This window comes from Thalia democratica, chromosome 9 (assembly GCF_965202585.1).
Source record: "Thalia democratica chromosome 9, ktThaDemo2.hap1.1, whole genome shotgun sequence".
Classification (NCBI taxonomy): Eukaryota; Metazoa; Chordata; class Thaliacea; order Salpida; family Salpidae; genus Thalia; species Thalia democratica.
In genome coordinates this window covers 38,189,594-38,216,455 of record NC_139173.1, presented here as the reverse complement: position 1 = coordinate 38,216,455, position 26,862 = coordinate 38,189,594, and the positions used below count along the sequence as shown (strand labels likewise).

The window sequence follows — 26,862 nt, the reverse complement described above, 5'->3', positions numbered from 1 at the left end:
AGAGGCTCGATCCTATTGCTGGTCCAATGGTATGGAGTTTGCTGATATAAGAAATGGAATACATTTTTCCAAAATTTCAAAAGTCATCAAAAAGCATTTCAATAAAGAAAACAATGAAGTTTGGCATACTAATGTTAAAGGTGAAAACGGTTTTATTTATAAAGGAATCAGTAGAAAAAAGTTGCATACATTTTTTGAAAACAGTCAAAATATAAAAATTCTTAAAAGATCAAAAACTGTGGCTTTGTATTCTTATAAAAATCAATTTGATTTTGACTTCATTGAATCTGGCAATTACATTTGTATGACTAACATACCAAACATGGCAACCACAGAAAGTAACAAGAAGTATGACGAAATTACAACAGAAGTAGAAAGTAGTAGTTTTCAAACAGACACAACTACAAACCTCGATTTTCCATTTATAGATGTCACAACTTTAAACAACAATGTTTATGGTGACATTTCAACAAAACAAAACTTTAAACTTCAAAACAATCAGTCAACAAATGAAAAGTCTTCAAACAACATACTTGGACTTTTAATCATTTCATTGTTGCTTGTATTTATTCTGGTCCTTTCTACATTGTACTTTGTTTTCAGGAAGAATAAAAAACGATCCATATGCGAAATGATGTGGGAAATGACGAGCGTTCGTTCCAGGTTGAGCTAATAATAAAAACATAGAGTCCGTTTTACTTAGAGTTGTAACAATTTGAATGAACTATCACTTTAAATAATTTTAAAAATAAGTTTATAAGCTTTTCTTTTAAGTATTTTTTTTGTCAAAAACTTTTTACTTAAGTTTTTTAAATTACTTTTTTTAAAAGCTTAAAATTACTTTTTTTATAACGATAAACAAAAGAAAAATTGGGAAAACATAAAAAAATGTTCACTAATAATTTCAATTTAGAAATTTATTTCAAATTTTTTAACAGAAATATCAAACTTGATAATGAATTTCCGTTTGATTTGTAATGTAAAAAAGGTTAAAGTATTGCTTCATTGAAATTAGTAAAGTTTTTATATAAAATATATTTCATATTGTTATATATTACTTTTTTTCGATGTCTTGAACCTAGCATTCTTGTTAAAAAAAAAACTTTGTATTGTTTAGAACTTTTTATTGAAATTGCTACAACTGTTGTTCAAAATATTTTTTATAATGAACTTGAAGACTTAAGTTTTATAACTTCTAGTTTTATACAAAATTTCAAACAACTATACTTCACATCTTAAACTATCACAGGAAGTTTGTAAAACTTATTAAACAGCTAATAATAATTAAGAGTTTTTAATTGATTTGACACATAAGTTATATTTATAATATTTTGATTGTAGAAAAATATTTCTTAAATACAATAAACAAAACTTGTACTTTTTGTTGAATAAAATTGTATTTAAATTAGTAATTGTTTTACATCTAAATTAGATTAACTAATACCTCTTATGAAAAATATTAGTTTAATAAATAAAAATATTAGTTAAGTTAAAACTCAAAACTTTCAGTTGTAGTTTTATTTTATTTTGCTAATGTGACTAAGGCAATAAAATAAACATAAATTATGTATGTAACAAAGAATGACTAATTATGTTAGTGTAGCAACTTTATTTGACAACAAAAAAATACAGTTACATTATAATTCTTTGATTACAATAACAAAATATAAACTTCAGTATAATGAGCTCTATATCTCAACATCTGCGTAGTTTAGGGCAACGTTTTCGGTCGATAGACCAAATGTGTAAATATTTTAGACTTGACGGGTCGGATCGTTTCGTTTTAACCTAATTCACGAAAATTACTCATATATTTAACTCATTTTGACAGAAACTAATATGTGATCTTTTTCTTTACTATATCTAATGTAAGTATCAAGTCTATCTAAATTATAATTAACGCATTTTTTGCTATTCATTTTAAATCCAATACTATCTAGTTAAAGTTTCGAAACTTGGCTAAGCGGCCAGATTTACCTTTCGCGGGCCGGATCCCGTTTAAACTTTGAAAAATTTGGCGGGCCGTTTTTTTTTCTGACTGAAAGTATTACTTTGACCAAATGTTTTGACATTCGTTCAAATAACAAGTTTTTAGATAACGTTTGATGTTTGAATTTGAGTTACTTTAGTTAATACTTGAAAATTTAAAGTTTATAATACTAAACAATTTTAATAAGAGATTAAGATAAGTGAAGTAAATTAATTTTAAATTTAAACTTTAACCTAAATATTTTAAACTTGTAATTCTTGTTACACTTACCTTTAACTTTTAATCCTTATTTAGGATTTAAATTTGAAAACAGTTAATTTTTCTAACAATATTGTTCACTTATCATACTAATGTTTGATTTATTATGTACATTGCATTAAAAAATTTTTAGAATGACTGAGTAGATTGTATTTTGTAAATCAGGAGTCAGTAAAATTTGAGTCTCAAAGTTTTAACTTTGTTTGTATTTGTAGAAAGTAAATCGACTTATAAATTACAAGGTTTAAAGAATAATTTTTTTTTAGATATTAGTTTATAAAAAGTTAAAACGGTTATCTAAACTTTAAATTTAAAATGTTTAAAACATTGATTATTAAGTCTATTGAAATATTAGTTGCTAATATTTGAGAATGTAAAAACTAATATCTTACATCTTAAACAAATTGAAAGATATTATTGTTTACTTAATCTGATTTATAAGAACTGGTACAAACAGATCGTAACTAAAATCCTTCCGGGTTTAGATCCAATTAGTTGGATACAGAGTTAGTCAAGTTTTACTTTTTTTAAATTCAAAAATATTTACCAAAAGAAAAATTCATACTAATTATAAAAAAGAATCCTTAACCTGTAAAAGAGGTTTGATAACCCAGCAGGTTAAATGAGACTTTCAAAGCAAAAACTTTATAGTCAACAGTTTAGCTAAAAAAACAAATACTTAAAAAAAAGCAATTTCTAACATTTTTATAATATAAATTTACAAGTTTGCTATGATTTCGCTTGTAAAAAAACTGTTCAACCAGTTTTATTTTACTTCTTTACACAAATGTTTTTAAATACTCACTGTTTTTTATTTGAAATAATTTTTTTTCAAAAGTTCAATGACTTTTGAATGACTTTTTAATTTATTGTTGCGTACCAACAACCTTCATCAGTTAATTCGCTCGTTTCTTAAAAAAAATACTTTTGATTCCTTGCTCTAATTAAAAAAATCAAACACTAAAATTTTATTTGTATTAAAAAACTTTAGAAAAAGTACGTAATGGAAACGATATTATTTTAGTTAGTTAGTTTTTCAAATAAAGAAGATTACTTGAATGTTTAGATATTTACTTACTAACTAGTATTTTCTATTGTATATTAATATTCAAAATAAAAGTTTACTAAACTGTTAATATAATGATAAATAAGTATTTATTACTATAACAGGTTTTTTTGGATATCATTAAATATATTATGTAATAAACTATAACAACTTATGGCTGTATATTTTTTCTACTTATCACGGTAAAAAATTTAATATAAAGTGATCCTATTTTTGTAACTTTCTGTATAATAATTATTTCTTTATAAGAGTATTGCATTTTTATTGAAGTTATTTATCAGTTTTAGTATAATTAAGTGAGTGTTTTTATGCTTTAACTTACTTATTGTACTAAGTATGAAATTCGATTTGATAATTAAGTAACAACATAGTAATTATTTATTGATTATAAAACTGTTTTAGTTTAAAATACTTATAAGATAATCTATGATTAGTTGTAAAACCATAAGGTTTTAAGCTTTAGTTTATTAAATAATACCATAAGATTAATTATAAAACTATCTTTTAATAACAAAAACTGTTAAAAGAAAATGTAAAAAGTAAGTAATTTTGGTAACTTTTTACTTAACACAACAGTACTACTTAATTTATTTTGTTAACGTAGTGTTAAAGCAATTGAATTATACTGAAGCTAAATTGGTACTTATTTTGACCTTTTATATAAACATTTAAGCTCAGTATGAAATGTTTGTTTAAAAGCTTATAAGCATATCTTTATGTAACTGTATTTTTTTTTATTAAGAATTTATTTTTGAATTTTTTTGTTCTATGGACAAAAACAGCATAAGTTGGTTTTTTGTCCGAAATACAAAACAGCTTTATCTGGTACTTATGTTAGTCTATTATTTAGCTATCACAATTAGTAAAGTTTATTTTTTTTTTAACTTTAAATAATTAACTGATATGTATATCATAAGAATTAATTAGTACTTAATGTGTACATGTAATAATAAAATCATGGGTTTAATCAATGGAACTTTTTATTTATCTGAGTATATATAATGCATTGGGTAAGTAGATATTCTTAACCCTTAAAAATTTAAAAAGTTAAGTTACAATACGTCAACTATTTAAGAGTTATAACTAGGTATATATATTTTTTAAACTAACATATGTCTAAAAAATTTAAGCATCTCTTAAATCTAGCAGCACAACTAGAAAGAACAAGCGAATAATGTGAAACATAACTAGTAAGTATTTTAATGTGTACCATAGGCAACAAGCAATAGAAAATAAAATAAATTTAAACGAATTTTAAAGAATTGAAATTTCTATAAAACTTTATTAATAATTTTTACCTTTGTTTTGGTGTAAACTTAAACTGGTGGTAAAAACGGTTTTGATAACTTACGCTGTAAAAATATACTTATTAAGATTTACATTTCCTTGAGTTTAAATTTTGTTTTAAGCTTTGTTTTAAGTTTAAATTTCAGTTTGGTGTGAAAAATATTGGAAGTATTAAAGTAGTAGTAATTGTTTACTTTATTAGTATTATCAGATAAGTTTAAGTTTATTTTTGTTGTTGTTATAGTAAATTAAAAGTATTATTATAGTCATTCTAAAACTTTTATACATATTAAAAACAGTTATGAATTACTTTATTTACTATTTAAAAATAGATATAATCCTACTTGGAATAAGTGTTAAATATTTTGATCGAAAGTAAGTTAATTTTAAATTTCAATGTAGCTTTTTGAAGGGAAGTGTTTCAGAACAAAAGCTTATTAAGTTTTTGTCTAATTATTTTCCACAAAAAAAATTGAAGATCTTACCACGCTTTTAAGCACAATTTAAACAATAATATTCAAACTAAAGCTATTTTTATTTTATACAAAGTTTTGTATTTAAAAAATTGTTAATAAATTGAAATAAGTAGCAGTTTTTTTAAATTAATTAATTGGTAACAAATTACATTTTGTAACGAATAAACAAAAGTTTTACAGCTTATAAAACAATTAACTAATCGAAAATGACAAATTCAAATAGTTTGGTCGTAGAAAACACCAAATATACTTTCTACACACCTCAAGTATCAGTAATTGATGCCCGTGATCAGTGTCAACATCAACAAATGAAACTGGCCACAATTGAGGATGATGACCAGTTTTCCCAGATTGCAAAGCACGTAGAAGAGTATCATATCAGGGGAATTTATCTTATTTGGCACGTGAATGTCGGTGGCAAAAATGGATTTATTTATATAAACATGAGTCAAAAGTTTGTGAATAAATTTGTCGTAAACAGCTTGAACTTAAAAGCTATTTGGAGATACAAAACTGTCGCCTTGTATACTTATAGCAATCAGCCTGATGTTGACTCGAAAAACAATTGGAGCTACATATGCATGTCTCCAGCACAAAACATGGCAAAAGACTATAATTATTATGATGAAACTACAGCAACAAGTAACAATTTTATCAACACTACTGATCTTAACCTTCTTCAGAATGATAACAGCATCCATGTTTCTGGCGAGTCTCTTGGATTCAGACACCAGACTCTTGGAATATCTCTTGGGATCATGCTTATTGTTGTCATTTTGGTTTTTGCTACATTGTATTTTGTTTTTAGAAGAAAGAAAAAATAGAAACAAATTCTAACAGTTTGAAAAAATTTTTTTTTTGTATTTATAAGTTGTGGTCTTTTGGTTTAGTTGGTACAAATTTACAAAATGTAAGATAATAGTTTTAAAAGTTGCTGCTGTTTTTAACCATATTAAGGTAAAAAGTACATATTATTTAAAGATGTGTCTAGATTTTTATTGGTAACTGCATTTCAATTACTTTTGTAGTTATTCTAGTTGATTTCTGTTTATTCAAAAATTAAGTATTATGAAAATTTTAATATTTAAAAACTAAGGTTTAAAAATAATTTGAAATGCTTTTTTTTTGTAACGATAGTATTCTGTTTATGTTTTCTTGTTTAATTTATAAGACAATTATTTGCTATATAATTTTAATTTTTTTTAATTTTTTTTTTCTAATCTGACGTCTTTAAGTTGTGGTAACATTACACTTGCTTAATAAAACAATTAGATACAAAAAGTTTTAGTTTACATGTGTTAGATGTTTTTTTAATTTTAAAATTATATATCTTCATTATATGATAGTTAAGAAGCGATCGGCCTACTACGGACCTAAAATCAAATTCAGAATATGAGGAAGTGTACAAAAATTTCTCGTGCAAAACAATTTATATAAGCTTTTTTCAACAAACATTTACATATGAGTTCTTAGCTTGATTTTGAGTTAAAAATGGCATTAAAAAAAAGTTTCTTTAACATAATAATTTTGAACAATCTTTAATTTTACTACGAACTTTTCAAATTTTGGCAAACCGTGAACACTTTTTAGTAAATACGGCCCTTAACTTGATAAATAAATGCATTATAGACTCTATTCGACGATACAATAAAAATAAATATAAAACATTTCTAATATTATAAATTTTAATAGATTCTATTTACTTATTTACTTACACCCTTATCCCTAACCCGTCTTACCCAAACATATTAAAATTTAATCAAAAAACAAAGTTAAATCATTATAGTTAAAATTAACACAAAAAAAAGCCTATTTTTGCTGACTTATCAAATATGCAAATCAGACTAACCTTTTAGTATACTAGCCATGAATAAGTAACATATTTGTTTACAGAAAGTATTTTAGTGGTCAGCTGTGAAAAATTTAGTTGATTTTTTTTTGTATTAATCGCTTTAATTAAGTATAAAAGTAGTATTTTGGTAGTTTTAAAAATTAATATTATAGTATTATTAGTAATATTAGTACCAATTTATTGTAGTTATAAGTAGTTACAATTATTTTATTATAGGATTAAAAGCTTTACTTTATCTAATTTTCTTAATTACCTTCAATAATTTATTGTTTGTTTAAATACTTTAAACAAATCACTGATTACAATTCGTATTTGTTGTTGTATATTTAAAATGTATCAATGGTTAAACAACTTGACAACTTTTACTTCAGTTAACTTACAAACATATTTTTTGTTTAATTTAGTAATTAAAATGGGAAAGTCAAACACTTTAGTAATTGAGGACAGGAAATACGTTTTTAATGTTCCTGAGCTTAAAGTATCAGCTTTAGAAGCTCGTGTAGAATGCGAAAACCAAGGAATGGAGTTAGCAACTTTCAATAAAGAAGACCAACTTTACAAATTTCAGAGTTTATGAGTATGTTGACAGAACTGCATGAAGTTTGGTACGTGACTTACAATGACGAAAATGGCTTTATTTACAAAAACTTGAGCAGAAAAATGATGCCCACGGTTTTTGTGAACAGTGAGAATATAAATGTTGTTGATAAACACAAGGATATTGCTCTGTACTCTTTCATCAATCAAAATGATTCAGAGTCTAAAGAGCTTGGCAATTACATTTGTATGACAACACAAGGTTTAAACCTATCCGATGATATTCCAGTAAGTCCTACAGGTGAAATTGACAAGGCAGTAACTAATTTATCTAAAGGGATTTCAATACTTGGTCTTTTGATTGGTGCTGTGTTTTTTGTAGTGCTTTTAGTTTCTTTTACGTTGTACTTTGTACACAAGAAAAGAAACAATGAAAAATAATGTTTTTTACAATCTATTTTTTAAGTAAGTTGCTTTCAAAAACCTTGAAAAACTATAGTTCTTGACAGTTTTGTTTTGTAATTTTGTTAATTTAATATCACCTGTTCTTTTTTGAAGTAGTTTATTTGTAGATATGCTAATTAATCTAGTTTTTTGTTGTTAAATATACGTATTAATTAACCTTTACAAGTTATAAATAGATGTTTTAGTTTTTAAGACACAAAAAGTATAACTACTTTTACTTTCCGAATTTACTATCTTAATAAAAATCACATATCTCTTATTTTAGTTTTAAATTATATATCTAAAGAGAGGTAGTTTATGTTTAGATATAGTAATGTTTAACATATTAAAATCAAAATGCACAAATATATAGTTTTATTGTTAGTTTTTACTATTTTTTTGAAACTTGTTTGTGAAAACTTCGTAGTATTTTAATAAAACAATTTTCAACTAAAATTAAAACGTATTTATATATACATAAACAGTAACTTCTCGCATTTTTACGCACTCGTGACGTTACGCACTCTCGTTAAGTTAAGCATTTCAGAATTCTAAAAAGTTAAAAAGTAAATATTTTAGCTTTTTTTTAGTATTGCACGAATTAGGTTTATTGTATATTTTTGTTTTTAAATGCTATCTCACCTCTCTATATTTTTAGACTTTGTAAACTTATGTTCCTTGACTAGTTGATAAACATTTAGTTATACCTCAGATGACAGAAATTATGTTAATAATAAGATATTGAATAAAAATCTGAAAGAAATATGACTGTGTTAAATAATGATAGTATAATGAATTAATGAGAGTTTAAAACACAAACACATAATAAAGCACTGTTGCCCTATATATGAACAAATCAACACAAATTTTAATATGGACACCACACCATTTCTTTATTGTAAACAAATGCTTAATTATATATTGAATTTGCTAGCTAGAATAGAATACAAATATTAGGTATCAAATAAGTCACATATAAAAAAAGATAGATAAAATCTTCTTATCATTAAAATAAGTAAATTTTTTTTAGAAGTACTACTTATTTATATAAATTCAAATTCTTATTTTAAAAAATATGTATAGTTTTATCTTTTGTGTTCATATTTATAAATAAAGTAAACAAGTTATCAAAAGTGGGAAAGTCCCAAGTCTGCTTTTAACTAAAATCGATATCAAAAAATAGCCATTATAGTAAGTATATTTGGTACCTCTCGTATCTTTACGGTCTCTCGTATTTTTACGCACTTTTTCTGTTGACACAATGTGCGTAAATAAGCGAGAGGTTTCTATGAATTTTTTTAGTAAACAGTGTCAATTATAAAACGGCTATTTTTAAAAATTCATTTAGAATGTTTTATCCTTCAAATTTCTAAGGTAAGTTTATTTATTTATCAAAAAAGTAAAAAATACTAAATGTTTCTCATGTTTTTATACCAAAATGTTACTGAAGCTATGTTATCATTATATAGTTATAACAATGTTCGTTTTTCATTGTTATCTATTATGTGTTTTCTTCACAATTTGATTATATCTAATTATAATGTCTAAACAGAGTTTTATTCAACATGTAAAAATCTCATATAATAAAGTAAAAATAGTCTTTAATGTACTTTTAACTTCACAAAAAATTATAAGAAAATTTTAATTTTTACTCACAACTAATTTTAGAGCAATCAATGTTGTTTATTAAGCATTTTAAGAAGATGGAAGATGGGACAAAACACTGATATAAAAAAAAAACATTTTTTTACATCCTGGAAAGCTATTAAAAATTTAGCTAATTTTTAAGAAAAACATTACAAAAGCAATGTTGCAACTAGTATTTAAAACCAGCTTCTATTAGAATGTAGCAATTTTTCTGCAAAAAAAAAAATTTGTATCTAAATAATCCTTACTGAAGATAACTATTTTTAAACTGAAAAAACAATTCATTTAAAAAGAACTGCAGCATTAGTATTGAAAATTTTTCTATTTGTATTTAATTTTATTAAAACGACATAAATAAACAAATGCAACAAGAAGACTTTAGTAAACTTCACACTACTAGTAAAAGTATATGACGCTACACCAATATTTTTTTATTTCAATATTGTTAGATATTAGTTTCTATTAACTCCTTTCTTGAAAACGAACCATAACGTAGACAGAACTAAAATGGCTACGAGCAACACTGCACCGATAGAAAGTACGATCAAAACATTATCAGAAGAATTGACCCTTTTGTTTATTGACATGTCAACTCCAGTTAGAAAATTCTAACCTGTGTTTGCTTCATATTGAAAATTGTCATTTTTCGTTTCTGTAGTAACATAGTCAGAAACACTGAAAGTTATTGGAGAAAACAATATAACAAGTTGTATTGGGGACATAGAGACTAAATACTTTGATGATGTTGATTACAATTTAGACCCTGAAAAAATCTATTTATTTAAAAACAATACAAAACTATAAAACTTAACTAAGTTGTACTTTTATGTAGGATCTAAAAGAATACAAAACATATTTACTTAATTTTATAGTCATTTAGTATTCCAAGTTTACTTACATGTTATTTAATTAAAAATCATAAATACAATTTTTTGAACTCGTATATTAATAATTAGTATTTTGTCATACTAAAAAATCAAATTTTTGAGCAATTTATACAATAATTTTAAATTACCGTTTAAAATTTTTATAACTAAAACTTAAAAACAATAGTTCTTTAAAATATGATATTTTAAGTAGTTGAACTTTATGAAATATTAACAATAATAAAAAAAAAATAAAACTTCGATTTGTCAAGTTAATAATATCTTACGAGTGATGTATTAGTTTAAAGTGACGTTTTGAGATATGTGTAATAAAACTAATACATACTAAAAAACATTTAACAATTATGAACATGTTTCAAACATTTATAAGCTTATAATACCAAAAATTACTTCCAGCTATTTTCCTCCGTTTTAGTTCATACTAACCAAACAAAACATTTTTAACATGAAAAGAACAAATTAATTTCACTAGTAAGAACTATTGAGCAGGTATATGTTAAATTTACAGGCTGTTGATTTTTCAAAAAAAAAAAATTAACAACAGACATTAAGTTTATTTATAAACCGACTTAAAAAGATTTTTTTTAAATATTTCTTTGTATAGTTAAAACTGTTGTGAACTGTACTCAAACGGAGACTTAATATAATTATAACAAAATTGATAGTATTTCAACTTACAAACATTAATTGTAGAAGTTGAAACTTATCTTACATAAACTATGAAAATTATGTAAAGGTATCTATTTTTAAATAACTTTGAATAATAAATATAAAAATATAGCTTAAATATATCTTAATACATATCCCAGTTTTTTTATAACTTTTGAATACTAAGTTAAATATTAAACATGAAATTATAGCTTAAATATATCTTAATACATATCTTAGTTTTTTAACATATATTTTAATTTTTTTTCAACTTTTGAAAACAAAGCTAAAGCTCTGAAACTCAAAACTTTTACTGACTACTAATATACAAAATACAATATACCTAGTAAATTTAATTTACTTTATAATTCAATGATCAGAAAAAATATCAGCTTAAATATTTACAAGAAAAGTGAAATAAAATAAATAAAAATAAAATTTATTAAAATGCAACTTTAAAGATTAAAAATTAAAGGTAATCATGTTTTTATTTCATTCAGAAACAGCAAGTTTAAAGATTTGAAATTAACAATTTTCACTCATTTTATTCACTTACCAAGGTTTTATTTTACAATATAAAATTGAAATTTCTGTTTATTAACTTTAGAAATTCTAACTAAAATTATTGTTAATTGAAAACTTGATATATTAGTAGTTTTAATAAATATCATATAACTAAAAACAAAGTTAAATAAAATACATCAAGTTTAGTAGTTTGGTGAACATTTGATCAAATTATTAAAATCAGTAGGTAAATGACCGGCCCCCAACGTTTTCAAAGTTTAAATTGCATCCGGCCAGCGAAAGGTAAATCTGCGGCCCGCTTTACTAAGTTTTGAAACTAACACTAGATACTCTGGGATTTGAAATGAAGAGAAAAAAAGTGTTAATTATAGTTTAGATAAATATTGTAGTAAAATTAGATATAGTAAAAAAAGGTCACATAATAGTTTTTTGTCAAAATAAGTTAAATATATGAGTAACTTTCGTAAAGAAAATTAAATCAGAATGCTCCGGCCCGTAAAAGTATATTTCTAAGGTAATTTTTACATATGGCCCACTGACCGAAAACGTTGCCCACCTCTAAGCTAGGGGATGTAGAGTCATATAGCTCATTATATTGAAGTTTGTATTTTATTACTGTAATCAAAGGCTGATTTTTGTTGATAAATAAAGTTGCTACAATAAATTAAATAGTCACTCTTTAATACGTATGTTTAATTAGTTCCTTAGTCACATTAGTAAAAGTTTGAAAAGTATAACTAAAAATTTTGAGTTGTAACTTAGTTATAATTTTATGATATTTAAAACCAATATATTTTATAAAAATATTAGTTAACTTAATTCAGCTTTAAAAAAAATACTAACTGTCATACAAATTTAATTAACAAATAACACAATTTTATTTATTGTTTTTAAGAAAGAACTTTACACAATTAAAACATTAGAAACATAGCATAAGTGTAAAATAAATAGAGAATTGTTGAATTAGACTAGCTGAAAAAAATTAAGTAAAAAAAAAATTTTTGATAGTATTAGATATGAAGTATAAGTATTTAATTTATGTATGAAACTATAAGTGATTAAAACTAAAGTCTATAAATTAATTTAAAATAAATTTGAACTAAGAATATTTATTTATTTTTAATAATAGAATGCTATGTTCAGCACATCAAAAAGAAAAAAAAACAGTATGGATTTAAATTATTTTTATACAAAAGCTTCACTTTATCAACCAAGCAATAATTTAACTTCTTTAAGATTAGTCAACTAGTAATTTAGTTGTTTGCTTACAGTTATAAAACAAAACGTTTTTAAACTTTTAAAAAATGTAACTTAAAAATCTTTAAATGATAAGTTTAAAAAAAAAAATTACAAAACTTTGAATTTTAATATTGGAATTAGTTCAAGTGATAGTTCGATCAAACTGTTATAAATACAAATAAGACAGAGTGTTTTTTTAGCCCGACCTAGCACGAACGCTAGTCAAATTCCACAATAATTCGCAGATGGGTTGTTTTTTTTCTTCCTGAAAACAAAGTACAACGTAGAAAGAACTAAAATTGCCACAAACAAAATTGAAATGATCAATAGTCCAAGTATACTGTTTGACGGATTTTCATTTGTAGACTGGTCATTTTGAAGTTGGAAGTTTAGTTCTGTTGAAATGTCGTCACTAATATTGTTGTTTAAAGTTGTGAAATAATTAAATGGAAGATCAAATTTTGTAGTTGTGTCAATTTGAAAATCATTATGTTTTACTTCTGTTTTAATTTCGTCGTAAGCATTGTCTTCATCTGTGGTAGACATTACCATATTTGATATTTTAGTCATACATATGTAGTTACCAAGCTCATTAAAGTCAAAATCAAATTGCTTTTTATAAGAACACAAACCAAAATTTCTTAACCTTTTAAGAATCTTTAAGTTTTGACTGTTTTCAAAAAATGTGTGCAACTCTTTTCTACTGATTCCTTTATAAATAAAACCGTTTTCATCTTTCACGTTTACGTGCCAAACTTCATAATTTCCTTCATTGAAATAATTTTCGATGAGTTTTGAAATTTTGGAAAAATGTTTTCCATTTTTTATGTTAGCAAACTCCATACCATTGGACCAGCAATTCAAACGAGCATCTTTAGCTAACACTTTAACTTTTGGAATGTAGAATATGTATTTTGTGTCTCCAACTAGCATAGTACTTTTATGTTCCATTTTGTAATACTTACTCAAACTTAAAGCTGTAATAGAATAACTAGTTCGATTTCAGCTTTATATTATATATAAATGTCTAAGAAAAAATTATTCTTAATAAAAATATCTTAACTAGAGATTATTTTTAAGTTTATAGTTACTACACACATATACTTAATGTAATTTAAATGTTGTTGTTTATTTATTTGCCGCTTGTTTAAACTTAATAAAAATATAAATTACAACAAGTAACTTACAACTAGATATTTGTGCAAATGCATATTTTACAATGTAAACAAAGTTAAATGAACATAAAAAGTTTTTTCTTGTTTAATTTAAATATCTGCAACTTTTTATTTTGTTTTTACTTTTTTAAAACTTGAAAACACAAACAAAACAAAAAAACATTTTTTCTTCAATTATTTTTCAAAAAATCTTTATATACATAAATAAAATTAATACATAAAAACTAAAATTAAAAAGTACACTAAATCATAAAACTAAATTTTATACTGAAATATTTGAACAAACTAAAACTTAGGAAGTCCGTAAGAAAAAAGAAAGTATTAAAGAATGCAACGGAGTTTAAAATGTTTATAAAACATTATTTTCACAGTTGAACGAACAACGACCTTTCTTACACAACAAGTTAGTATTTCCTGAAAAGTAAGGAAAAATTTATAGAATTTTTGTAAACTTCTGTGTTTAAGAAGTATACTCCAGTTTTAGTTTTAACATAAGAAAATTCTAATTGAAAACGTTTAAAAATGGTTCAAAAATCTAATAACTAGTTAACAAGCAATTTAAGTTTTGTAAAAAAAGCTTATTGTAAGAAATTTTTAATTCATGTCGTAAACAGAAAATTTTTTAACACATACAAGTCAAATTTTTGGAAATAAATTTAAAAAAAATTGCTACTAAATAAGTAAGTATCCTTTTACTGTTTTAATACAAACTAGATAAAAAGTTTCAAATAAATAATGTTACTCTTATCTTTTTTTTAATAATTTCAGCAGTTTTTTTGAGCTAGTTTACTTAAAATTATTTTTCTATCTCAACAAATTAGTTACGGAATAAACGATAAGGAATAAAGATAACGATGATAACTTTATCAAATTGCTTAATATAGTACTTATATAACTAATAGTTATTGTTTTTTTTTTTTAATTTTAAACAAAACTTATTTTAAGCTGTTTTATTTTTTAGAAATTACAGGTTATAAAACTAAAAGTAGTCTAAAATAAATTTTAAAGTTATATTTATAACTTCATCTGAAATTTAAATAAACATTTATGTCTATAACGTTACGTAAAAACTAAAAGAAAAATATAAACTATTAAGTCGTTTAAAAAAATTTATTTTTTATTTTATAAAATACGTATAAAACCAGCTAAACCTATCACATTTTCGGTTACATAAAAAGAAATTAACTCTTAAAAAAACATAAAAAAAAAGTAACTACCTTTTTTGTTTGAAATGCAATTTATTAGGTAATATTTTTAATATTTTATTAATTAAAACTAGTTGTTACATTGTTAAAAATAAATAAAAACTTTAATAAGCTTTAAACTCATAAGTGTTTGTTTTAAAATGCCCTAATACCTAGCTATGTAATTAAAACTAAAAAGTTTACAGAATTATAGAACTTATACTACATTTTAAAATAAAAATGTAAATTAGTTACATAGTTTGATACATTTAATTACTAAAAAAAATTAATCAACTTTATTTTTAAAGATATTAAAAAAATAAAAATAAAAAGGTAATTAAGAAAAGTAAACAATTATATCTTTATAAAACTTAGATTTACTTGAAAAAATGTATTGTTATAAACTTTTAAACAAATAAAATAAACCTTAAAAAAATTTAAAAAATTATCAAAATATATACTAAAATTTTGAGTTTTTGAACTGTAAAAATGTACCTTATTCTTATATAATTTTAACTCTGTAAGTGTATTAGTTTTTAAACTTTTTCCTTTAAATTATAAAAAAGATGAAAACAGTATAAACTAGATCACATTATATAATTTTTATAAGACAAAAAAAAATAGTATGTTTAAAACGAAGTTATATTAATAGTTTTATTGTTAAATAAAAAAAAGCAGTTGTATATTTAAAACAACTTATTAAACAATTAATTGATAAACGTACTTATTGTTGGTTAAAGCAAAAAGTTTTAATACTAAATAATATAAATTCAACAAATTAGATCGGTTTAATTTTTGTTATATCTACTTAACTAGAATATGAGTAAATAAAATAAACTTATATATATATAAACAACTTGAAGGAGACGCTTGGAATCGAAAACGAAAACCATAACGGTAAAATTTTTTTTAAGTTAATTAAAAAAGCAGGTCCTACCGAGACTTGAACTCGGATCACAGGATTCAGTGTCCTGTGTGCTAACCATTACACCATAGGACCGCACGCTGAATAGTAAGTTAAAGTTTCTATGATACTAGTATGCGTGCAAATCTATTATTAGTCTTGTATGTGCATAAAATTATATAATGGACCGAATCTTGTAACAAAAGTTTTCAAATGGCACTAATACTTTTTTGAACAATTAAAACTTAAAAAATTATTAATTAGTTGGACTTAAAGACCTATTAATACTAAGGATTTGGTTGACAAAATCGTTTAATTATATCTTTAAAACTTAGTACCGACCGCCTTTTAAATTTTTATTATGTAGTTAACTTGTTAAATAATTTATAACAAAATATATTTTAATCTGATGTGGGTAAAAGTTATATAAAGTTTTAAAGTATAATTTGATTAAGACTTATAGGGTTTACCACTTAGTTTGCTTTTTTTAGTTTTAACTTACTCCATACAAAGTATAAGCTTTTAAAAAAATATGTAATCAAATATATATTATAAAGCTATAAAATATAAAATAAATTGAGCTTAAAAAGTCTATTGAATTTTTTTTAACTTTAAAAAAAGTATATTAAGAAGTGTTAAACTCTATGATGTTACTGTAGTATAGTAAGGTCGTGTAGAAGTAGCACGAAGATAAAATGTTCAGCTATTTAGAACAATGGTTGATTGTTTCGAGTAGTTTATATCGTTTTAGAATTTAGCCTGAGGCTAAATATAAACTTATCTGTATAGAATTGAAATTTTAATTTAAGCAACTAAACCTAATAACTGTTTTAAAACAATGAAAAGAGTTTAACAATCTAAGTTGTTTTTGTGTAAAAGTTTTGTTGGTAAAAATTTGAAGCATTCTTATCAAACTTTAATTTAGTTTATTTTTTAATTTTTTTAAATTTTTGTCAGAATATCTATTTTTTATAGTTTTATTCATTTAAAAGGTTTTTGTTTTATTTAAAGAAACTAGTTGAATAAAAACTTGATCCAACAACTATAATTAATAATAAAAAAGTTGTCAACAATTTTCTTTACATCAATCAATAAATACTGTAAATAATTATTTAAATTGATTTGTCAAAATCTAGTTAATTTAAAAATAATAATACACAAGAACATAACTAAACTACTACTTTATAATAAATAAACTGCAAAATAGTTTTTAAAATTGTGATATACAACTTAGCCTCCTCTAAAAAAAAATTGTGGTATGATAGTGTTTTATGTTTATGAATCTACATAAACTTGGCATTAAATTGATTAACCTTTATTTATCATGTCACTAAAATACACAATTTTACAGAAAAATGATAAAAATTCAATTTTATTTAATTCTGTTCTTTTGCATTCAATTATCAACATCTTATGGTAAAAAGTGTCATCGTAATTGCAATCGGTGTAACTCACAAGTTGTCTCGAAACAACCCATTAAAAGTGGAAGTGAAGAAAGCATCAACCCAGCAAACCTTAAAAACACTGAAAAAGGTAGAAGACAGAAGTTGAGAGAAAGAATAAATCATCTTGAATCGATTGTTGCGGATCAAGAAAATATTATTAATCAGCTCTCAAGTGAGGCTCTAAATAGTATAGAATAGCTTTCGAAAACCATAAAAGCTGTAATGTTAACAACACTGTTTATTGAAAAACTAAACATAAAATAATTAGTTTTATATAGCACAATAGTAGGCTGTAACTATCCAATAATAACCTTAAAAAAAAACTGTTTTGTTAAAACTAAATATTTTTAATATAATTATAGTAAAAAATGCTCAAATAATGTAGAAAAATAGAAGAAAATTTCTCAATATGTATATTTTAAAGATAGTTTTGATATAAACTATTTTACGAATTTAATGCACAGAATAATTTGAGCATTAATAAAATATTCGATAAACTTTTTATTTAACGAAAAAAAAAACAAGCGCTCAAAATATTTGGTCTAAAGACCTTGTGAACGAAAAACCTTTCGGTTATTGAGTCGCACACAAAGGATAGCTTTTAACATCTTATCAAGGATAGTATCTAAAGTAAATTTTAGTTTGTAATAAAATAAAATAATGATTTATTAAATTAAAGAATGCGCCGTACCAGTATTAGAGCATGTCAAGATCAACCAAACCGAATTATTACGTCACAATGAGCTTGTAGAGCTGAGTTGTGAAAAAACTTACAAGAATGAGGGCAATCCTATCAGGAAATGTCAGTACGGAAAACTGGAACCAAATTTTCAAAAAGATCCCTTCAAGTGCCTACCACGTGAGTTCACTAATTATATAAGAGTATATTATATATATATACTTAATTATCTGGAGTTAATATTAAGCAGGCAGTAAGAAAATTCTTTGATTTAAAAAAATGTTTCTTAGTTGTTACTCTATTGATTTCAATAAGTCATTTTAGTTTAAAAAATTAAACTATGTACTAATGATGGTTATCAAAAAATGTGGTGTTTTAAGAAACCATTTTTGCTGTTATACTTAACTGAATTTAATCATAAAAACATATGTTAATTCAAAACTGGCATGTTAACAGAATAATTGAACAACAAATTATTATTAATTGATTTTATATGTTAGATGTATTTTATTTGGTAAATTATAAATTTTGAGAACAAACCTTTGTTGACCTTCTTTTATTTTAAGAAATGTAAGTTTTGTACCTTATAACTGATATGTAAGTTTTGTATATATTTGATGCAGTTAAAAGAAAGTTAAAAGCTACTTTTAGTTTGAATAAAAAAATTTATTTAGGTTTAAACAAAAAAAAAGGATAAAATAAATATAGGTTTTAACTATCCCGATTTACTTATAATGTTACTTATACGCGCGATGCTGGTTATTATCTGACTCCGTGCGCGTTATAAGTATTTATCGGTGATGTTATTTAAATGTTTAGATATGACTTAGCTAAGTTATTTAGCTAAGTCGACTTAATGAATTGCGAACTAAACTTAGACTATCTTTTAAGCTTAGTTTAATTAAATAGTTAGACTGTTAGAATGCTTAACTAATTGTATATAAGAAATCGAGTCTAGAAACACAAATTGTATTAAAATGAATATAAACTGCGATACATGGTAACAAAATATACAAATAAGCTGTTCCAATTTACAAGTTAATATAAAAAACAGTCGCCTTCGTACAAGAAGTACGAGGCGACCACAATCTTTTCAAACGATATACTATCAGTACAAAGGTAAAACTAGACTGCCGCGTCATGCTAAAGCAGTTCGAGAAGTAAACAAAGAGATAAAAAGTCCCTAATTTGAGAAAACTCTCTAGCGCCCTTTTTTATTTAAACGCAACGTCGTTACAAGGTAAAAATTTTGTCAGTTTATATAAAATAAAATTATTTTACAGTAAAATACGAACTTGTGAAAGAAAGATTGACACGATCAGAAGCTGAAAATTATTGTCAAAATAATTTTAATGGAAATTTATTAATGGACAACATCGATACTACTAAAGATAGAAAGTTTAAAATTTTACGATGACCGAAAAGAATCATTACACAATAACATTAGCTTATTTTATTAAACAAATAAAGTTTAACCTTTTATTTTCAATTAAATTTTCCTAAACGTTAAAAGAGTTTTTTAACATACACGACTTTTTTTTACTAACTTTAACTTTACTTTTTAGACAATTTTGTAAAGACGCTAACAACTATGGCTCTATTCACATCGGAATTTCAAAGGACAACCCACAAAATACTTGGGAGCGTTTGGACTCAGGCAGCATGGAAGGTTTCGTTTTTGACTGGCAGGACAGATACAGAAATAATGATTATATGTATTTGAGTTGCATGCCATTATATGAGGGAAAAATAACTGACTCCAGAAATTACCCGGAGTATTTTATTTGTCAATTTTACTAAGAGGTTAAATACAGCTTTTTAACGTTTAAGAATAAAAGCTAAATTTGCTTATACTGTATTTATATAAAGTGTTGAAACTTTTTTCCTAATAATTTTAATTGAAATAGCAAAATTTACACATTTTATCTGTCTGTCAATACACGGGTATTTAAATGGTAATACTGTATACTGAAGCTATACTTCCTAGCTTTATACTAGTTTGTGTTTAAAAATCGTTTTACTTTTGAAAAGTTTAAATGACACTATTAAAAAATGTGTGTTTTTTGTATAGATGTTGGTCCATTCTAAAATTAACCTACTTTTCTAATTTCGTAAATTAGTCTTTACCAAACTTTATAGCTTTATAAATACATTAATATATTTTAATACTTAAAGTTAAAACTTTTTAAAGCTTTATAGATGTTTAGGTTGGTATAATTTGCTAATGGTATAAATTATATAAGTTTTATAAAAAATGAATACAATACCAATTAGTAAATACTACATTTATTTTTGTTTACAGCATGTGAAAGTGGTTTATTTTCCTTACTTAGGACATTTTTCCTTAGTGTATGTTTACTATTAGCTTAAATTTGTACATTCAACATAACTTTTCTTAAAGTTAGAAGAGTTGAAAAAACAGTATATCGTTACACACTTTTTGGAAACAAAAATACATTATATTACTAAACGGTAGTTAGTCTTGAAATAAATTGCAAAATTAAACAATCATGCTTTTATACTATTTAACTAATTACAATTGTGACTATTTCTACATTAACGCTTAGTATGCTATTTCCCATAAGCCTCGATAGCTCAGTCGGGAGAGTGTTTGACTTAAGATCTTAAGGTCCCGAGTAGAGTCACCTTTTTTATAACGAGGATAATCTCACAATAGGAAGTAAGGAATAGGTTAATTATGGGTAAAATAAATATCTTTTGCATCAAGTATGAAGAGTACATTTTTTTTTACATTCCTTTTAATGAATAAACAGACTTTTAGCTAATTACTATATGACGTAAAATAGCTTCTTGCAGTTTTTCTTTTCTTGTTTTATTTTGGTTTTTAGAAGTAACGATTGATGGCTACAATTAAATGGAAAATTAATTTTAAAGATTTGACATAATTTTTTTTTAGATCGGTCTTCTTATGGGTAACTAATTGTAAATTTGTTCAAATTTACTTCACGTGACGTTATTAACTTTTTTTTACATTTAATTTGATATGGTGGTTTTATTTGTAAATTTTATAAAACTGATCAATTTTTTTTATCCAGTGACGTCATTTTTGATAGTTGTGCTGTACAAATAAACAGTTTTGTGATAAACATAGTTGTGCTGTACAAATAAACAGTTTTGTGATAAACATCGTTGGCATAAGCTTAAAGTAAAACAGTTAAACCGTTAACTTAGTTGTTCTGAATACTTTGCCAAGAATAACAAAACCAACTACTAAACTATTCACCCAGCCTACCAATATTAAATGAGCTATAACTTTTTTTTTACTTTTGTTGGTACTTCTTATAATATTTTGAAACTTTTGTAAAGGTTTAAAGAAGTCTTAAGGTGTTTAAAATATCTACACGATAGCTATTTAAAAAAATCAAAGCGCAGCAAAATATTTTGAAGCAACAAACTTATTATTACGTCACTTTCAGCAAACTATGACGTCACAATCAGCTTGCTGAGCTTCATAAACCGTAACATGCCCTCACTTTCAAGCGTCTCCGTAGCGCAATGGATAGCGCGCTGGACTTCTAATCCAGAGGTTCCGGGTTCGAGTCCCGGCGGAGATGTGGTTGGGTAGCATGGCCGAGCGGTCTAAGGCGCTGGATTAAGGCTCCAGTCTCTTCGGAGGCGTGGGTTCGAATCCCACTGCTGCCACTCTTTTTATAAAACTTTATGCCCTGTTTTTATCAATATTTTTTGTTTGAGCAAATATCAGTAGGTTTAGATTTAATACAGAAAGTATGGGCTCTTAAAAAATAATATGCTTACTTTTTAATGTATTTATTTAAATTTTATAAAGCTTGAAATAAAAATCTTAAAGTTTTTTTTAATGCATAAAAAGTGTGTTGTTTATATAAGTTTTTGAAATGAACAAACATTTAGTTGCATCACTGTGAAGGTATGACATTAACAGACATAAGCTTAATGAAAACATAAAAGTCTGAACAAAGTTAGTAGTACACTTTAATGTAAATGAAACTAGCAACTTTAAATAGAACTTCTATACTATTAAAAGAAAATAAAACTAGTAGCGTTAAAAGTTGTAATGAAAGTTTTTTATATTAAAAAAAAATAAAACAGTAGAGTATGAAGTGTTTAGGCTTGGTAGTTTTCTCTTTTTTTTTTGAAACAATGTTAATTAAAGTTACTAGTTGATTAAAATATTCTCTATATTAATACTGTAACTTATAAAATGTTAGTAGTTGAAATGACAGCACAACGTTTTAATAACAAAAGTGAGCTACCGGTAATTTGCTTAAATTTATTAACAAAAGTATGCTACTAAATTGAACAATACCTATATAATTACACATACACATTTATAAAAAATTACTTATGACAAAAAATAAAAAAATTTTCTACACCGGGGATCGAACCCAGGCCGCCTGGGTGAAAGCCAGGAATCCTAATTCCTAACCACTAGACCATTTAGGACTGTGATAGTAGGCGCTTTATTGCGTTTATAAACGCATAAATGTGCATTATGACGTAACAATCAAACTATTATTAAATATTTAATTTTTCTTTAATGCTTAATAACCATGTATAGTTTTAAAAATTTATACAATGTTTAGTGCAAATTAATATGCTAACATTGAATACATAACACTTAATTGAAAATAGTAGGTATTATATAATTTTATTTTTGACAGTTAAAACGATTTACGGTAAAACAAAAACGTTTATAACTTTCTATACGCCCAGACTGATTAAGATTGACATATATTTTTTACTAAAAACAAAGATTTAAGTATGTTTTCTAAAGCCACTTAAAGCACATTAAAGTAATCTAATACAACGTTGTAACAAAAATAAAAAGTGTGGAGACGCCGGGGATTGAACCTGGGGCCTCAAACATGCAAAGCTTGCGCTCTACCACTGAGCTACGTCCCCACTTCTCATTTGAACATTTGTATGGTTTGTATACAAATAGTTCGCTTGACAAGTGTTTTTTGCAAAGCTGCAAAAATAGAAAGTTTTAGTTTATCAGCTTATATACTGAAATACTTGATTGAGTTCGATGTAAAATTTTGAATGCGTTCTTTGCAAAACTTTAAATAAGTTAATTGCAAAATTTTTAATGACTTTAGTACAAAACTTTAAATGAGTTCAGTATAAAACTTTAAACTAGTTAAGTACAAAATTTTAAATTAGTTAACTACAAAATGTTTAATGACTTCAGTGTAAAATTTTGAGTGACTTCAGTGTTAAATTTTGAATGAGTTTAATACAAAATTTTTAATAAGTTCAGTACAAAATTTTAAATGACTTCAGTGTAAAATTTTGAATGAGTTCAGTGTAAAAATTTGAATGAGTTCAGTAAAAAGTCTTAAATTACTTCAGTACAAAATTTTAAATGACTTCAGTACAAAATTTTAAATGAGTTTAGTGTAAAATTTTGAATGGGTTCAGAATGAGTTCAGTACAAAATTTTAAATGAGTTCAGTATATTTAAAATGAGTTAGTACAAAATTTTTAATGACTTCAGTATAAAATTTTAAATGACTTCAGTGTAAAATTTAGAATGAGTTCAGTGTAAAATTTTAAATGAGTTTAGTATAAAATTTTGAATGAGTTCAAAATGAGTTCAGTACATTTGAAATGAGTTAGTACAAAATTTCAATGAATTCAGTACAAAAATTTAAATGACTTCAGTGTAAAATTTAGAATGAGTTCAATGTAAAATTTTGAATGAGTTCAGTAAAAAGTTTTAAATTGGTTCAGTACAAAATTTTAAATGAGTTTAGTGTAAAATTTTGAATGGGTTCAAAATGAGTTCAGTACAAAATTTTAAATGAGTTCAGTATATTTAAAATGAGTTAGTACAAAATTTTAATGACTTCAGTACAAAATTTTAAATGACTTCAGTGTAAAATTTAGAATGAGTTCAGTGTAAAATTTTAAATGAGTTTAGTATAAAATTTTGAATGAGTTCAAAATGAGTTCAGTACATTTGAAATGAGTTAGTGCAAAATTTCAATGAATTCAGTACAAAAATTTAAATGACTTCAGTGTAAAATTTAGAATGAGTTCAGTGTAAAATTTTGAATGAGTTCAGTAAAAAGTTTTAAATTGGTCCAGTACAAAATTTTAAATGACTTCAGTACAAAATTTTAAATGAGTTTAGTGTAAAATTTTGAATGGGTTCAAAATGAGTTCAGTACAAAATTTTAAATGAGTTCAGTATATTTAAAATGAGTTAGTACAAAATTTTTAATGACTTCAGTACAAAATTTTAAATGACTTCAGTGTAAAATTTAGAATAAGTTCAGTGTAAAATTTTGAATGAGTTCAGTACAAAATTATAAATGAGTTCAGTACAAAATTTTAAATGACTTCAGTACAAAATTTTAAATGACTTCAGTGTAATATTTTGAATGACTTCAGTGTAAAATTTTAAATGACTTCAGTACAAAGTTTTAAATTAGTTAACTACAAAGTGTTTAATGACTTCAGTGTAAAATTTTGAATGAGTTCAGTACAAAGTTATAAATGAGTTTGGTACAAAATTTTAAATTAGTTCAGTACAAAACTTTAAATGAGTTCAGTACATTTGAAATGAGTTAGTAAAAAAAAATTTAATGAATTCAGTACAAAATTTTAAATGACTTCAGTGTAAAATTTAGAATGATTTCAGTGTAAAATTTTGAATGAGTTCAATACAAAATTTTAAATCAATTTAGTACAAAAATTTTAATTCGTTAACTACAAAATTTTTAGTGACTTCAGTATAAAACTTTGAACTAGTTCAGTACAAAATTTTTAATGAGTTCAGTGAATACTCGAAAGAATATGTGGTTATCAAAAGGACAGGTGGAGACAATGTCCTAACAGAGTCAAACACCATATGCTTAAATTTTTTCTTTCAAGCCAATTTTTTTTTAATATAAATTTTAAACCTATAAGAAATAAAGTAATCAATAAAATGAACGAATAGAAATTAAAATTGAACGAAAAGCAACTAAGTTATATGTTTACTTAAAAGTTTTTTGTTCATTATTTACTTAAAAACTTGTCTAATAATATAAAAATGAAAATACAGTCTAAGCTTACTTGTCAAAAGAATAAACATAGAAGTAAATAAAATTACTAGACAGAAAATAATAACTAAAATTTAATTTATAAAACGAGATAAACAATATTAATAGCAGACATTAAAATACTTGAAATACACGTTACAATTTTTTAAATAAGGTAAAGCTGTATTTGTAAAAAGCTAACTTACATCTAAATTGACTTTTATCAGTACTTTATGCTAAAATTTTAACTTTTTCATTTATTGATTGAAATACTTAAGGAATTTAATAGTTGAATAAAAAAAAAGTAAAATTACTTTGTAAAATTATTTATCATTTTATAAAGAAATTTATTTAACCATAAACTCAATCTAACTTTTTTAAATAATAATATGAAATTAAATACTGTATTAATTATACACTATTCTTAATGAAATAATAAAAAAATAATAAATAAAGCAATAACAATGAATAATAATAACAACAAATATTTTTCTTCTTTGATTTATTTTTATTTTATTTTATTTTTGAATACTCTTCTAAGCCCAAAAATTTAACTATAAAGAAGCAAATAATATTTGCAAACAAAAAATAATATTTTAAGTTTACTCAGAAAAATAGACTAACTGATTCTAAGTTAACTTGAGATTGTAATCTCAGTATACCATTTATGAATAAATAAATATATATATAAATCTCTGTTAAAAGTACATATATTACTTAACAATATAATGCAATAAGACGTTGCTTAAATAAAAACATAACTGTCAACTAAAAAAATGAGTTAATTATTTCCCAAATTTTAACTAAAACTATTCGAAACTTTTAACTAAACTAATTTAAAATTTTGTACTGAACTCATTCAAAATTTTACACTGAACTCATTTAAAACTTTATACTGAAGTCATTAAAAATTATGTACTTAACTAATTCAAAATTTTGTACTAAATTTATTCAAAATTTTGTATTGAACTCATTCAAAGTATTACACTGAACTTATTCAAAAATTTACAGTAAACTTTTAAAAAGTTTTAATTATTTAAAGTTTTTCACTAACCAAAATGAGAAAATATGATAAACTCATTTAAATAATTTGCACAGAAGTCATTTAAATTTTTAACTGAACTCATTCAAAAAAATGAACTCTTTCAAAATTTTTGAACTGAATAGTGATCTAATTTAAAATATTGCACTAAACTCATTTAAAATTCTGTACTGAAATCAAAAAAAAAATTGTATTGAACTCATTAAAAGTTTTACATCGAACTCAATCAAGTATTTCAGTAAATAAGGTGATAAATTAAAACTTTCTTTTTTTGCAGCTTTGCAAAAAACACTTACAAAGCGAATTATTTTTATATAAACAGTACAAGTATTCACTAGATAAGTGGGGACGTAGCTCAGTGGTAGAGCGCAAGCTTTGCATGTTTGAGGCCCCGGGTTCGATCCCCGGCGTCTCCACACTTACTTTTTGTTACAACGTTGTATTAGATTACTTTAATTTGTTTTAAGTGGCTTTAGAAAACATACTTAAATCTTTGTTTTTAGAAAAAAATATTTGTAAACCTTAATTAGTCTGGGCGTATAAAAACTT

General features: G+C 24.3%; 5 non-coding genes across 5 annotated transcripts; 3 read left to right on the top strand and 2 right to left on the bottom strand.

The window, feature by feature from the left end:
* Positions 1 to 16,143: 16,143 nt before the first annotated feature.
* On the bottom strand, positions 16,144 to 16,215 carry Trnaq-cug (transfer RNA glutamine (anticodon CUG)). Its single transcript has one exon. It is a non-coding gene; the product is annotated as a tRNA-Gln (tRNA).
* Positions 16,216 to 21,745: 5,530 nt separating this feature from the next.
* Positions 21,746 to 21,818, top strand: Trnar-ucu (transfer RNA arginine (anticodon UCU)). Its single transcript has one exon. It is a non-coding gene; the product is annotated as a tRNA-Arg (tRNA).
* Positions 21,819 to 21,824: 6 nt separating this feature from the next.
* Trnal-aag (transfer RNA leucine (anticodon AAG)) lies at positions 21,825 to 21,906 on the top strand. Its single transcript has one exon. It is a non-coding gene; the product is annotated as a tRNA-Leu (tRNA).
* A 1,167-nt stretch (positions 21,907 to 23,073) lies between these two features.
* Trnaa-ugc (transfer RNA alanine (anticodon UGC)) lies at positions 23,074 to 23,145 on the bottom strand. Its single transcript has one exon. It is a non-coding gene; the product is annotated as a tRNA-Ala (tRNA).
* Positions 23,146 to 26,657: 3,512 nt separating this feature from the next.
* Positions 26,658 to 26,729, top strand: Trnaa-ugc (transfer RNA alanine (anticodon UGC)). Its single transcript has one exon. It is a non-coding gene; the product is annotated as a tRNA-Ala (tRNA).
* The last annotated feature ends 133 nt before the right edge of the window (positions 26,730 to 26,862 follow it).